Source organism: Furipterus horrens, unplaced genomic scaffold, assembly GCF_987537825.1.
Source record: "Furipterus horrens unplaced genomic scaffold, mFurHor1.1.pri manual_scaffold_6, whole genome shotgun sequence".
Classification (NCBI taxonomy): Eukaryota; Metazoa; Chordata; class Mammalia; order Chiroptera; family Furipteridae; genus Furipterus; species Furipterus horrens.
Window position 1 is genome coordinate 140,499,563 of NW_028327176.1, and position 15,185 is coordinate 140,514,747.

The following is a 15,185-nucleotide window of genomic DNA, read 5'->3' on the forward strand; positions in this document are numbered from 1 at the left end:
TCTGGCCCATGATGTAGGTGCTAGCGCAACACCACTTTATTCTGCCCTTTTGGTATTTTTGATCATATGTATAAATACGATGCCTATAAAGGGGTGGAGGGGATGGATATACTTTCACAACTAAACACTTTTGAAAAAGGAGAAATTTTATTTCTAGGAAATTCATGCAAACCAGCTAGTACAATGTCCAAGGTTTTCAGATTCCAGAGGTCAGACTATTTTATGCATTTAAGGTAAAAGGACAAATTAGGTTGCCCAGGAGAGCTACTACTCTGGAAAGCTTCTTTTAGAGGTTTTAAAATTACAGGTGCTTCTTGGAGAAACAACTGAATTTTCTGAGACCTTCTTCAATTTCATATTGTATAAGTAGAATACACTTGAAGAACACCCCTGGATAGACTCTTGTGTTTTTTAAAATATATAGTACCTTCTATACATTTAGTAGGATACCCAAAAGACACTCTTTTTAAGTGTGTGACTTAAATTTGATAAAGGTACACAAAGAGATTGGTCTATGGATCGTATCAATGAGTCCCATGCCCTTATTAAAGTAATAGAGCAGAGGTAGCAGAACATAGAAGGAATTTAATACATAAGCTGTCCCTTGTTAACTTAAAATCTAGATGGAGAGTCTGTAGTGTCCTAAAAGGTCCCAGATGCAAAGTCAAGTTCAATGACTAAATCTTCCCCCAGGCACTGTTAATTCAACAACAAGGCAACAACAACAACAAAAATTGCAGGATGCTTTAGACAGCTGTATTCAGCCAGTAACAATTTCAGCAAGTATACGGGCATTTCAGTTTCCATTTCAACTTAAACAACTGATGAATCAGCTAACAAAGTTTGTTATTGACAGTGGATTCTATGTGTTATTATATAATCAAGCCTAACCTGAAAGTGTTTCAAGGTAAAGAGTGAGCCATAGAGGCGGAACCCCTAGGGTGTTTTAGGCTGGTAACAAGAGTGATACTAACTGGTGCTTCCTCCTATCTTAATGGTATCAGTATATCCTGGCTGATTATTAGTTCTGGCATCAGTGGAAGTTTCTAATGGATGTAACTAAATCCTAGTGAAGCTAGAGATCCTTAGGGAGTGAAAAGAAACCTGATGAGTGGAAAAGCTATGGTTAAGGATGGATAGAAGGTGATGATGTGGTTAACATTCTTGTGATGGGGTCTTTTTTTAAAGATAGTATTTTTTAATTAAAGTATAGTTGGCATACAATACTGTATTAGTTTCAGGTATAGACCATAATGATTCAACATTTAGATACCTTAAAATGTGATCACTACACTAAGTCTAGTAACCATCTATTATCATGCAAAGTTATTGTACTATTATTGATTATATTCCCTTTAATCCTTTGCACCCATCCCTCCAACCTCCCTCCCCGCAGAGACCATCAGTTTGTTCTCTGTTTCTATGAGTCTGTTTTAGTTTTGTTAATTTTTAAAGATCCTACCTATAAGTGAAATAACACAGTATTTGTCTTTCTCTATCTGACTTATTTCACCAGGCATAATACCCTTTAGGTCCATCTGTGTTGCCAGAAATAGCAAGATTTCTTTCTTTCTTTTTTTTTTTTATTGCTGTGTAATATTCTGTTTGTGTGTGTATGCATATCACATCTTCTTTATCTATTAGATAGTCAAATTGGTTACAATCACCCTTCTACTAGATAGCTAGTGCCAGCTAGAAGTGACTTTGTAATTGATTGCTAGTTAGCCATGGTTGGGATCTTTAGTATCCGTTTCTGAGGATTTCTCCCAGGAGAGCAAATAGTGATGCTTATTTGGGACACTTTTTTCTCTAATGTAAATGTTAAAAAATAGCATTTAAACATCATCAGATAATAGCAAAGGAAGAGTCCATTCCCAAATCAAACCAGGCACAGTTCTAGATGCTGGCATCTACTTCTTAATAGACACTGGTATTCCATTGATAAAAAGTGTCTCCCATGGGATCTAGTAAATATTGTCCATTGGTGGGTTATATCTGTGATCCTCACTTTAAATGGCTCTTAACAAACTTATTATTGCCTTCTACTTATTGGCCCAGCTATCACCTAGACCAATATTGTATCATAGTCTATAACTCTCTTCAGAAATGTTTTTTTGACAGGAAGAGGACTAGGAATTTTCCTACCAATCTGATTAAGCAATAGAATGTAAAGATGCTGCTATAGCAATATAAAATTAGTTCCAGATTCTCTTACAAGATTTAACCCAGAGAAAGTGATCAGTTTTTTGAATGGAAGAGTCATTTCTGGGAACTATAGAATGTAGTTCAGTGTGCTAGAATAGCCTCTGATTCTTTTCTAAGAGTGAAACTCACTCTTCTTTAAATATTTTTGAAGGTTTTTTTTTAATCGAATTTATTGGGGTTATATTGGTTAATAAAATTATATAGATTTCAAGGGCACAATTCTATAATACATCATCTGTATATTGTGTAGTGTGTTCGCCATTCAAAATCTAGTCTCCTGTCACCATTTGTCTCCCGTCCTTGACTGGACTGGAAGTACACATGCCTTACTACTCAGGACAAGGTTTTCTAGCCCTAGTACCTTACCAACTCTCCTCAAGAGAGGGTGGATTGCTCTTTCTAAATGCTTGCTTTTCTTAATAAGAAGCAATGGGACGTTGCACTAAATGAGATACAAAAACCCTTCAACTATGAGATATAACTCTATTTCCTGAAGTTTACTTGGAGACTTGTTTGTTTTAGTGTTTCGACATATTTATTTACTCTTTAAAATCATGACACCCTGCAAAGAATTCTTATGACATTGCATCTTTTAATATCATGTAACCAACAGTTCAAAATTCCTAAAAAATCTAGGAAGGGATTGGCAGACATTTTCTGTAAAGAGCCAAAGAAGAAATTTGGGCAGAGGAGTGGGGGCTTATGGGACATACAGCCTTTGTGGCAACTACTGAGTTCTGTGTTTGTAACCTGAGAGCAGCCATAGACTATATAAAGAAAAAAAACAAACAAACCGACTTTGTAATTGGCTGTGGCTGTATTCCAATAAACATTTTTTTTAAGAAAACCAGACCATGGGCCACATTTGGCCCATGGGTCATTCTTTGCCAATCCTTAATCTAGAAAATATTACATAAGTATGGACTTAAAGATTGAACTCACTATCTTTTGCCAACCAAAGTCCAAGCAGAAATCATGCTCCCTCCCCAGGATTCACTGCTCAAGTGAGTATATAAATGAAATTCAATGATGATGATATTACTTTCTCACATTCCAACCTAATAACACCCATCAGTGAGAGGGAAAAATGAAATTTTAGTAATTTACTTTTTCTTGTTTTGATGCTTTAGATTCCATTTAAGTTTATATAGGAAAAATACATTTATAGTATAAAATGGTACAGCTGATTAGGAACATCCTATGTAATAATTACACTGAAATATGCAAAATTAGATAGATTTTTTTTATTTAGTAATTACACCCATTAAGTAGGTCAGTAGTATAGGACAGATGCAGCATTTTATAGATCCCATTCTTGTGGAAGAAAGGGGGGGGTTTAAAACTCTACATTACACAGTGTCACATTATATAGTTATTGCTACATCAGGTGACACAGAAGAAACTGATATTACATGACCTGATGCAAATTCAAATGGAAAATTTGGAGCATACAAATGGATTAAACACCCTTGAAAATCAGATGGAGTACAATTTCAAAGGATTTCTGGTCATTCAGAAATGCTATTACCGTTCAGCTAAGAAATGTAGACTGTTTTGTTAGTGATCACACTGAAGCATGAAATTGGGGAGGAAGACTATTAATGGGTCAGGTAAGGTGAGAAATCAGAAATATTATTTTAAGGTGGAATGTTGTGACAAATATGTAGCAAAATGTAAAATTACCTCTCAGAAAAATCTGTGTTTATTTTCAGTCACTATTTATGGTATGGAAAATGTATTTTGGCTGGAAAATCTCACATGAAAAGTTCTTAACCTAAAAAAACTCACCAACCTTCTCTGAATAGGTCTGTCATTTTCTATGTATGCTGCAGAATTCTTCTAGGAGAGCAATTTTTATTTCATGTATAATGTATACTTTTTCTAAAATAGCATTTTATTATCTTTTAAAAACAAGTTTTCATTTTTCAAGTTATTGTAAAACTACTGTGAACATATAAGTGAGGGATGAGTCAACAAATGTGTTAATGCTGGAGTACTTTGCTAACATAATAAGTGCTTACTATCTTGCAAACTCTCTACTGATTAAAAGATATTCTTGATGGTAGTAGATGGTTGTCCATCAGAAGGATTAAGGTCTTTCTTTTTTAAATATTTTGAATGTATAATGTGAGATTCCTTAATTGAAACTACTTACTTTACTTTCCTTTATGAAAAGTATTGCTTGATTCTCCTTATCCCTTTAGTATTTTTTTTTTGATATTTAATATATAATATCAGGAAAATGAAGTCAGTAATAATTGATTTTTTAATTGGTATATTTTACATGAGGATATGTATTAGGATTGTTTTTAATAAAATATATTTACTGTGAGAAATTAGAAATATCTAAATTTTTAAATGCAATGCATACCTAAGGAACAGTATAAAATTAGCTGAAAGTTATAAAATCTTTGCAGTGAAAATTTAAATACTCTGATGAAACTGTAAGAAATGCAGTTAACAAGTTAATTTTTGTCGAATTCTTTATCATAATTATAACACTTACTAACCCTTTTTTTTCATTATCAGTAAGTAACAATGCTTTACACTCTGAAGCATAAAGCATGCTTTGTTTACCTTTTTATTCCTACCTTCTGCCTACTCACCTAAACGCCATAGTCTCTTGGCCAGTCTCTTTTTAAATATCATAGTGTACAAGAAATGTATTTTAGAATGAATGAGCATAGTTAACAAGCCAAACCTGCATATAATGCTCTGTCCAGGAACAACACTATGAAATTATTTTATAGTGACTGCTTTTAGTATTTAATTATTAAATGCACTCACCTGCTATGTAACATTAGTCTAAAATAAAGTCATCAGAGAGCCAGTTCAGTGTACCTTAAATGCACTAATGAAAACTATCATGGAATATTCTCATTTTTAATTCTTAATATACTTAAAATAATCATTTTATTTGTACATTTGTATTTCTCAGTGTATTAAGTATCTCATTCTAAAAACGTTTCTGAGCTGCTCTAAATCTCAAATATATTTTCTTAAAAAGCATGTAATGTATTTACCAAATGCTACAAATTTAAAATTAATTTTGTTTGAAGTGAGTATCTATTATTCAAAATAATAGTTGAAATATATATAGCCTTGATATTTCAAAATATTAACCTTTCACTGAATTGATTAAAAGCATCTAATATGACTTTGAAGTATTTTGAAAACCTGACTACTGAAAATCAATCAAATTATATTTGTTGTTTGGTAATGTAAAACAGTTGCTCCATTTTTCAAAGACTATGATTGTCCCATGCACCCTGACAATGAATAGATTTAGTAGAAACCATAAGCTATTCAGAGAACCATTAATAAGAGAGAATCAAAAGCAAAGAAAAGTAAGTGGGTTAATTATGGTAAATATGCCTTATGCATCTCTTTAGGCAGTTAGAGGAATACAAAAGAAAACTTGAGAGATATTAAAATCTAAACCCAACTTAAAACTCAAATAAGGATAGAATGTTCTCAGAGTATTTATTAAATATTTTTATGTAAATGCAGGCTTGGAGATGGGTGGTAAACACTATTTGGGTTTCTTTTTTTAAGGTAGCATAGATATCTTACCTAAATCCTCTTACAATCACCAGTGTCAGCGAATCAAGCCATACAGATGTGACCACAATGTAAAGGAACACGAGTTTAAAAGCACCACGTTGAAAAAAGCATCCAGGGCACAAAATGACATATTTTCAATATGATAGCTGTACATTTTAAAGCAGCACGTTCTGAAGCACTTTTTACAAAACTTTTTTTGCTAAACTTTTAAACATAATTATAATTACAATGCTTATGATTAGATACTTCAGGTTTTAAATTTTCTGCATTTTATTTTGATTTGTGTGTGTGTGTGTGTGTGTGTGCTCAGTTATTTGATGGTTTTAAGTATTTCATGGATGTATAAATATTGAATGGATTTTTCTTTAATCTATTTAATTATTTTATTTATTATATAATATAATTATGCTAGGTCCTTATTTAATTTTAACTATATGATTCCAGAACATAGCCTTCTAATATATATATCTAATTATGTTCTGCTTTCATCCAAATTTTTGAGTGGCCTCTCATGCCAACAGAATAAAATCCAAATTTTTCTGTATGACGAAAAAGCCCTTTACTCCCCTAATTGCTTTCAATCCCCACTGTGCTTCCACATCTAACATACTGTCAGCTGATCTGTACTGGGATATCTCAGAATTTACTAAATTTAGCATACTCCCCCAACCCTCTGTAACTTTCTATACTTCCTTTTGACTTTCAAGTCCCTTTTCTTAATACATCTGGCTAGAGTCATTATGCAAAATTCATTTTAGTAATAATCTCTGGATTTCCTCCAATGTGTTTATTTACTTTATAACAGTGCTTATTCAATACAGTAGCCACTAGCTACATACAGCTATTTACATTTAAATTAATTAAAATAAAAAACACTTGCAAATTTATTTTCTTAGTAGTGTCTGTCACATTTCTAGTGCTCAGTATCTACATATAACTAGTTGCTACCTCATTGGACACCATGGATATAAAATATTTTCATTATTACTAAAAATGCTACAGGAGAGCACTACCTTAAATTTTAATCATCAAATTGTAAAGCATAGTTATTTTATTTCTCTGTTAATCTGGAAATCCTTTAAAGTAAATGACCTAGATCATTGGTCTGTAGGGCACATAGAAAGCAGGGTTTTTTTGTACTGCACATACCAGTACTCATAAACATCTTTAAAGAAAAACATAGTGAACTATGTAATCTCAAGGGATAAACAGAATTATTAAGACACAGAAAACAATCATAGGGAAAAGGACTGTTGAGTCACTGGACTAAAATAGTCTCAGCCTAAACCAGAGTTAAAATAGGAAGGGAGAGAGACCCAAACTCTCCCATCACAGTAGCTGCAAAGATCATGAGGTTCTTAAGCAGAGATTATTTTGTAGAAAACATCAACAAAGAATGATACCTCTTAGGTTTTCAGTGTATTTTATACAGTCACAATTAGTTATTGAACTAAAAGTACTGTTTATTTAAATGTTGTGAGACTAACAATACAAGAAATGTTTAGAAGAAGCTGAGAGCCTCTAATTAATATATCATCTATGAGAATGTACTGACAACTATGGGCATATATAGTCCCACATGGGTAATTGACGAAGGTGAGGGAACAAGAGTAGAAAAATAAAGTCCTTGGATTTCAACAATTCTGAACACTATTATTAAACCAATAATCTGTGTCGGGATTATTGGTAATTTGCATTATTGTTAAACTAGATTTGTTCCTTAGAATTATTTATTGTATTTATACATATGAATACATCAACTACAATAAGGTATGCATAATTCTTTTGTAATTTGAATTCCATTATATTATTTAAAGTCCACAAATTTATCTTTAGAGAGCTAGAATGCCAAGACCTTTGTGGTTCCACTTGTGATTAGGAGCCAGAAAGTTGCAAGAGAATCTTATTCCCACCCTAGAATTAAGAAAAAACAGATAATATAGATAATATCCCAAATTCACAGATTTTTCTGAGACTATCAGGCAGCTGAGGTAGCAAGTCAACCAGTTAAACTGAATTCCAAATAGCGACCAGATCTTCCAAGAAGGAATAGGACACATAAACTGCTTTATCGTTTGCAGAGTACAGAAAGTAGTGATCATTTTCAAGCTGGTAACAAAAAATCATCTAAAATGTTAATAATTTCCTAATGCTTACTGAGAACTAGCAAACCAGTTTAGAATAGCAAGAAGCCAAAGGCACAAAGGGTTTCACACTAACTCAAAACCTCTTCTCTAAAGGTTTCCACTGCGTCCTCATAAGACTGGAGGCAAGGAGGAAACTGGAGAGAGTTGCCCCAAAGACACAGGCATGCAGGAAGTGGTCAGCTGACAATGGAATGCAGGACCAAAACCATGCATCTTCCCAGCTTTTCCCTAGTACACAGGGAAAGCTTTGAGTTGGGAGGGGAGCAGCAATCACACTTCTCATCAGGGATCAGTCAAAATTCCATTGCTTCTGGGAAGGGAAAATAAGCAAAACACACACCTATCTCTGGGGGAGGTGAAGGAAGCACAGGTCTTCCTAGGACACAGGCGAAAATCCATTGCTTCTGGAAAGAGTCAGAGCAAAGAATCTCTACTCCCAGGAAAGGAGTTGGAAACTACTTTCAATCCAGGATGATTTATTGATACCAAGCAGAGGTCTGCTTTCACTGGAGAAAGGGTAAGAAACTCCTACCTAAGATCAGTCACTGATCAAGGCACAGAGTTTGGCTGCCACGGAAAGGAAAACACATGAACCCCAAGGAAGCCGAACCCAAAGAGCACAGCAGTGAGAGTCCTGGCTTTTCTTTTTACTACATTTATTCCAAACAGTGTACTGGAGAAGTTGGCAACCTGGAAATGCTAACAGATGAAAACAAACAAACAAACAAAACACCCCAAGAAATAGCTGATTTCTTAAGTCAAAATATCAGGAAAGCAGCAACCTAGTAAGACGGAAAACTTTAAAGCAAAAACTGCTATTATCTAGCCAAAAGTCACACACACACACACACACACACACACACACACACACACAAATGGCTACACTCTTGGCAGTAATGGCCAAATTGAGAACCAAGACTTCCACTGTTGCCAAGCTATAATGAGGTTCCCCAACACTCTCCCTCTTCCCAAGGCATCAAATGAGGCTGAGTGGAGAGCCAAGACTTTCGTCCTTTGCCTAGCAGTAAAGAGCGCTATTCCTTCTGTAGTGATAGTGGAGACCACATAGGTAGAGTGCACTTTCACCTCCATCCATTGATAAGACCCTCCTGTCCTTACTCAGTAGGATGGTATCAGAGGAATTCTCTTGGAGAATCAGGACTTGCACCAACACCTAGCAGTAACAAAGTCACCACCACTTTTTATCAGTGGAGACTATGTGGGAATAATGAGAAAACCTTGCCACTCTCAGCCAGTGGCTACTAGTGGAAACCTAGTGGGGAACCTGGGTATCCACTTTTTCCTTCTCTAACTGGAGCAATATCAGAGGGATACTAAAACACAAGATTTAAATAAGATCCAGTCTCTCACAATATGTACACAAAACGTCCTGATTTCAACTAAAAATCACTTGTCATATGAAGAACAAGGAACAATTCAAATTGAATAAGAAAAGACAACCAACAGATGCTAACACCAAGATGACACAAATGTTAGAATTATCTGACAAAAAATTTAAAGCAACAATTATAAATGTGCTTCATCAAGCAATTACAAACAAGCTTGAAACAATTGAAAAATTTGAAATTCTCAAGTCACAATATCAAAGAGAAGATATAAGAAAAACCAAATGAAAATTTTAGAACTGAAAAATAAAAACTCAATGGATTATGCAGCAGAACACAGAGCACAGAAAAAGATCCAGTAAACTTGACATAGAACAATGGAAATTTACCAAACTGAACAACAGAGAGAAATCAAACTGAAAAAGAAAAAGAAAAAGAAAACAGAGCTTCAGGAAATTGTGGGATGGAAGCCCCAACAACATATCCAAAATTTCTGTTAGTTGAGTCCCAGAAAAGAGGAGAAAAAAGGACTGAAAAAAAAAATAATAGCTGAAAATTTCCAAAAATTGGGAAAAGTCATAAACCTACAGATTCAAAAAGTGAGTGAATTCCAATCAAGATACATGTAAAGAAAGCTACACCATGACATATCATAATTAAGCTTCTTAAAACTAAAGGAAAAGAAAAAAAATATTCGAAGTAGTCAGAGAAAGACTATACCTTATCTAAAACAACATAAATGACAGTAGATTTATCATCAGAATTCACTGATGTCAAGAAAAAGAGGCACAATTTTCAAGTGCTAAAAGAAAAATGTGTCAGTCCAGAACCTGTACTCAATTAAAATATGCTTTGGGGTGAAAAGAGGAAACAGCATTAGTCACCAGTAGACCTACCAAAGAAATAAATGGAACAGAGTTTTACAAATAGAAAGAAAATAATAAAAGAAGAAGTCTTGGAACTTCAAGAAGAAAGAATAAACATATGCATAAATGTAATAGACTTTTTCCTGGATTTTTCTTAATTAAATATAACTGTTGAAGCAAAATTATAGCACCTATGTGGTTCTAACTGTATGTAGAGGAAATAACAACACAAAGGATATAAAGAGGCACAAGATTTCTAACCCTGACTAACACTGGTAAAATGGTAACGCCAGTAGACTATGATAAGTTATGTATATATAATACCTAGAGTAACCACTAAAAAGAAAAACACTACACAGAGCAAATTTTATTATGAATTACCTCTCAAAACAAAAATACTAAGAAGTTATACAAGAAAATACACTCAAAAACCGCATAGATAAATTAAAGTTCAGTTACAAATTTTATTTAACTCACAGTAAGGAAGGAAAACAAAGACAGAAAAATTGAGAGCAAATACAAAAAATGAATAAAATGGGAAATTTAAGCCCTAATCTATCAAAAATTATGTTAAAGTAACACTAAGCAAAGACATAAATCAAGTGGGAAACAAGAAAAAAAATCACTCATCTATAAGGATGTAGTCAAGGAACAGGTATAAATGATCCTTGGGTTGACTGTGGGACTGGGTGGGAGATGTTGGTGGGGCAGGAGAGAGCAATGGAAAAAAATTGGGACAACTGTAATATAACAACAACAAATAAAATAAGTTTTAAAGAAAAAAACTCACTTCAAATATAATGATCTAATAAATTGAAATTAAAAAGATGTGAAGTAATATAAAGTGCAGACAATAAAATAAATAATACTGGCTATGTTAATGTCAGATGAAGTTTACTTCAAAGAAAATTATTGAGAAGAGAGACATTAAATTATGGTAAAAAGATTATAAGATCAAATTAGCATTTATAGAACACACCTACTAGAGACAGTAAAATATATGTTGCTTTAAAACACTCACAGGTTTAATATAATCCCCGTAAAAATGCAAAGAAGATTTTGTAGGCATAGAGAAGACTAAACTAATTTTAAACTTCATATGGGAAGTCTTAGAAATTAGAATAACTAAGAAATGTGAAAAATAAGTAATGAAGGCATCATTCTCATTTCAAAACTTATATATCTACAGTAATCTTGGCTGTGTTATATTGGTAGAAGGATAGATACATACAAAAATGGAATGGAATAGAGGACCCCACAATTTTCCCACACAAGTGTACCCACCAATTTTTCATAAAGTTTCTAAAGCAGTTCAAGTGAGGAAGCATAGCATTTTCAACGAATGAACAAAAAAATGAACATATACCTTAAACCTCACACTTTATTCAAAACTAATTCAAAATGCAGCATGTATTTTTAAATGTAAATATAAAACATTTAGAAGAAAACATAGAAAAAATTAAGAACATAGGGCTTAGTGAAAAGTTCTTAGATAGGACACCAAAAGCATGGTCCATAGAAGAAAAACATAGATAAATTGGACTTCATCAAAATTAAACATTATTGCTCTGCACAAGACCCTGTTCAAAGGTTGAAAAGACAGGTTACAGACTGGGAGAAAATATTTGCAATTAACCTATCTAAAGAGGAACTTACTTCTAGAGTATATAAGGAACCCAGAAAAAAGGACAAAAGGCGTGGACAGATATTTTATGAAAGAGGATATACAGATGGCAAGTAAGCACACATTTAAAAATTCTCATGATCACCGCCATGAGGGAAATGCAAATGAAGACCTCAGTCAGATGTTACATACTCAGGAGGATCACTGGTGGGAAAAATGGCAATGCCAAACGCTGGTGAGAATGCAGGGACTGGATCTCTCGTACATTGCTGGTGGGACTCTGAAATAGTGCAACCACCTAAAGTAATTCACCAGTGTTTTTTTAAGTTAATTACACATTTACCATGTAGCATAATTTTTTCACTTCTGAGCATTCCAGAGAAACTTTAAAACTTATGTTTACACTAAACATATATATATATATACATATGTTTGAATATATATATATATATAATTTTCATAGGAGTTTAGCTTTAATATACAAAAACTGTAAACAACTAATGTCGTGCAGTAGGTAAAGAGTTAAACTGTGGCACAGCTTATGAAATACCACTCAGCAATAAATGTATACAATATCTTGGATGGATCTCAAGGATGTTGTGTTGAGTGAAAAAAATAAGGGGGGTGGGATTGCTAGGGGAAGCGGGTTACTGAGCAGAGGGGAGCAAAGGGGGAAAAACATTAGAACTATTGTAACAACATAATCAATAAAATATACCCAAAATAAAATAAAATGCCATTTTGAATAGTTTTAGTGAGATTTAGATCTAGCAGTTCCAGCTTCACCAACACTTAAATTCATGATCTTTCTAAACAAACTTTTCAATTTCTAACTTTTTACTTTCGGGTTAAAAGATAGTGAATATTTTCAAAATTCTCTGAATATTGCTGACCTTAATCAGATATTTAATGTTAAGCAGAACCTATTTTCTGTCTACCTTGAGAAATTTCTAGCCACATATATATGCACAGGGGCCCAAGTGAATAAACTACTTTCACCTTTATTTAGTGGTTTTGGTGATGAAATAGTTGTTATTTATTCAAGTCAAAATTCTTTTGATTCTTCTTTTTTTTAGTTTTTAGTTTTTTTTATTATTATTATTTTTTTTTTTTTGGTTTTTCAATTACAGTTGTCCCATTTTTCCCCCATTTCTCTCCCCCACCCAGCTCACCCCCTCTCCCGCAATCATATCCCTCCCCGTTGTCCATATCCATGAGTCATTTATACACATTCTTTGACTAAACCCTTCCCTTACTTATCCCCCTTCTCTCCCTCCCCCCTCCCCCCTATTGACTGCTATTCTGCTCTTTGTTCTATTTAGTTCCTTTGTTTGTGTTGTTCTTTAGTTTTCTGTATTAGGTGATATCATATGATATTTTTCTTTCTTTGCCTGGCTTATTTCACTAAGCATAATTCTCTCTAGTTCCATCCATGTTGTTGCAAATGGCAGGAGTTCCTTCTTCCTTTCTGCTACATAGTATTCCATTGTGTAAATGTACCACAGTTTTTTGATCCACTCATCTACAGATGGGCACTTAGGCTGTTTCCAGCACTTAGCTATTGTAAACAGTGCTGCAATGAACATAGGGGTGCATAAGTTCTTTTGAATTGGGGTTTCAAGATTCTTCGGGTATAATCCTAGTAGTGGAATCACTGGTTCAAAAGGCAGTTCCATTTTTAATTTTTTGAGGTAATTCCATACTGTTCTCCATAGTGGCTGCACCAGTCTGCATTCCCACCAACAGTGCAGTAGGGTTCTCGTTTCTCCACATCCTCGCCAGCACTTGTTGTTTGTTGATTTGTTGATGATGGCCATTCTGACTGGTGTAAAATGGTATCTCATTGTGGTTTTTATTTGCATCTCCCTGATGGCTAATGATGTTGAGCATTTTTTCATGTGCCTATGGACCTTCTGTTTGCCCTCTTCGGAGAAGTGTTTGTTCAGGTCCTTTGCCCATTTTTTAATTGGGTTGTTTGTTTTCTTGATGTTGAGTCGTATCAGCTCTTTATATATTTTGGAAATCAGTCCCCTGTCTGTGATGTCATTGGCAAATATGTTTTCCCATATGGTTGGTTTCCTTTTCATCTTGCTGATGTTTTCTTTTGATTCTTTACACATTTAGGAGACTTAGTTTTGCTTTGAGCATTTATGTTCAGTTTCCCATGATTCTCAGCTCACTTTATTTTTTGAAAGCTATAATATAAATCATTATTTACATTTATTTCAAAGAAATTATATTTTCATAAATGTATAGTTTTGCTTTCATTTTATTTCTCATTTTTATTTTCTATAAACTTTGAAAGCAGATAAGATATAGTTTTGTGATCATCATTATGGGAAAGTACTTATATTCTCCAAATTTTGTTATCAACTAATAATTTACATACTGTTAATTTCAACTTAATAAAATAATCAAAACAACACAAAAAAATCCAAAAATCTTAGAGAGTTACCTAGAGTTTATAGGTCTATAAACTAAAAATAAACTAAAAATAAACTGCTCTGTTGCATTTTTTTCTTGAAAAAATTTTTCCTAAACACATCTCAGAATTATAATCTTTTAATTAATTTGGTACTCCATACAGGAGTCCTAAATGAAAGGGAATCACTGTTTTTTCCATAATATCTAGAAGGATGCCTTTATTTTGCCAAAAAATGTTCTGTCACTAATGTGAAGCCTGTTGACAAACTGTTGATTATATGTTGTCAATGTGATGCTAAGCCAGTTGTCTCACTACGGGAATCCTAGTTTGGCCTCAGTATCTGTTTAAATCTTTGTAGATAAACAGATACTTTTGGGGGAAAAAAATAAAGGTAAAAACCTTTTTTCATTTTATTTGTTTTTTAACTGGTGTTCTGTGAAGATATGAAAATAAGTGGTGACCAAACAACTTTGTAAGAACTGTAATTCTAAAAACTTAGAATCAGTGGTTGTTAACTGGCCATGATTTTATCTTTGGGAGAGTTCGCAATGTCTAGATACATGTATTTGTCTCTGTTGGGGGAAAGGGTAATGGTATGTAGTGGATAGAGGCCAGACATGCTGCATAACCTCCTACAATGCAAACACTGCCCCTTACAACAAAAAGTTGACTAGAGTTATAAAATCTCAGTACTAGAGAAAATACATAATTATTATAGCTATAAATTAAAAAAGGGCACTAAAATAATGGGAATAGCATTCATATTAGCAGAAAAAAACAAAAGATGGAAGAATGAAAAACATGAGTTCACAAATATAAATAGAAAGGGGGGGAGAGTTAGGAAGGAAGAAGAAAAGAAAAATCAATATAAACCAAAACCAAAAATATGAGAATGGAAATAATCTTTTATGTATGACTAACTGAAATACATGTAAAGGACTTGACTAAAATGATTGAGTATATATTTTTACATATAAGAAATACACAATTAAAATGTCATTACAGAGC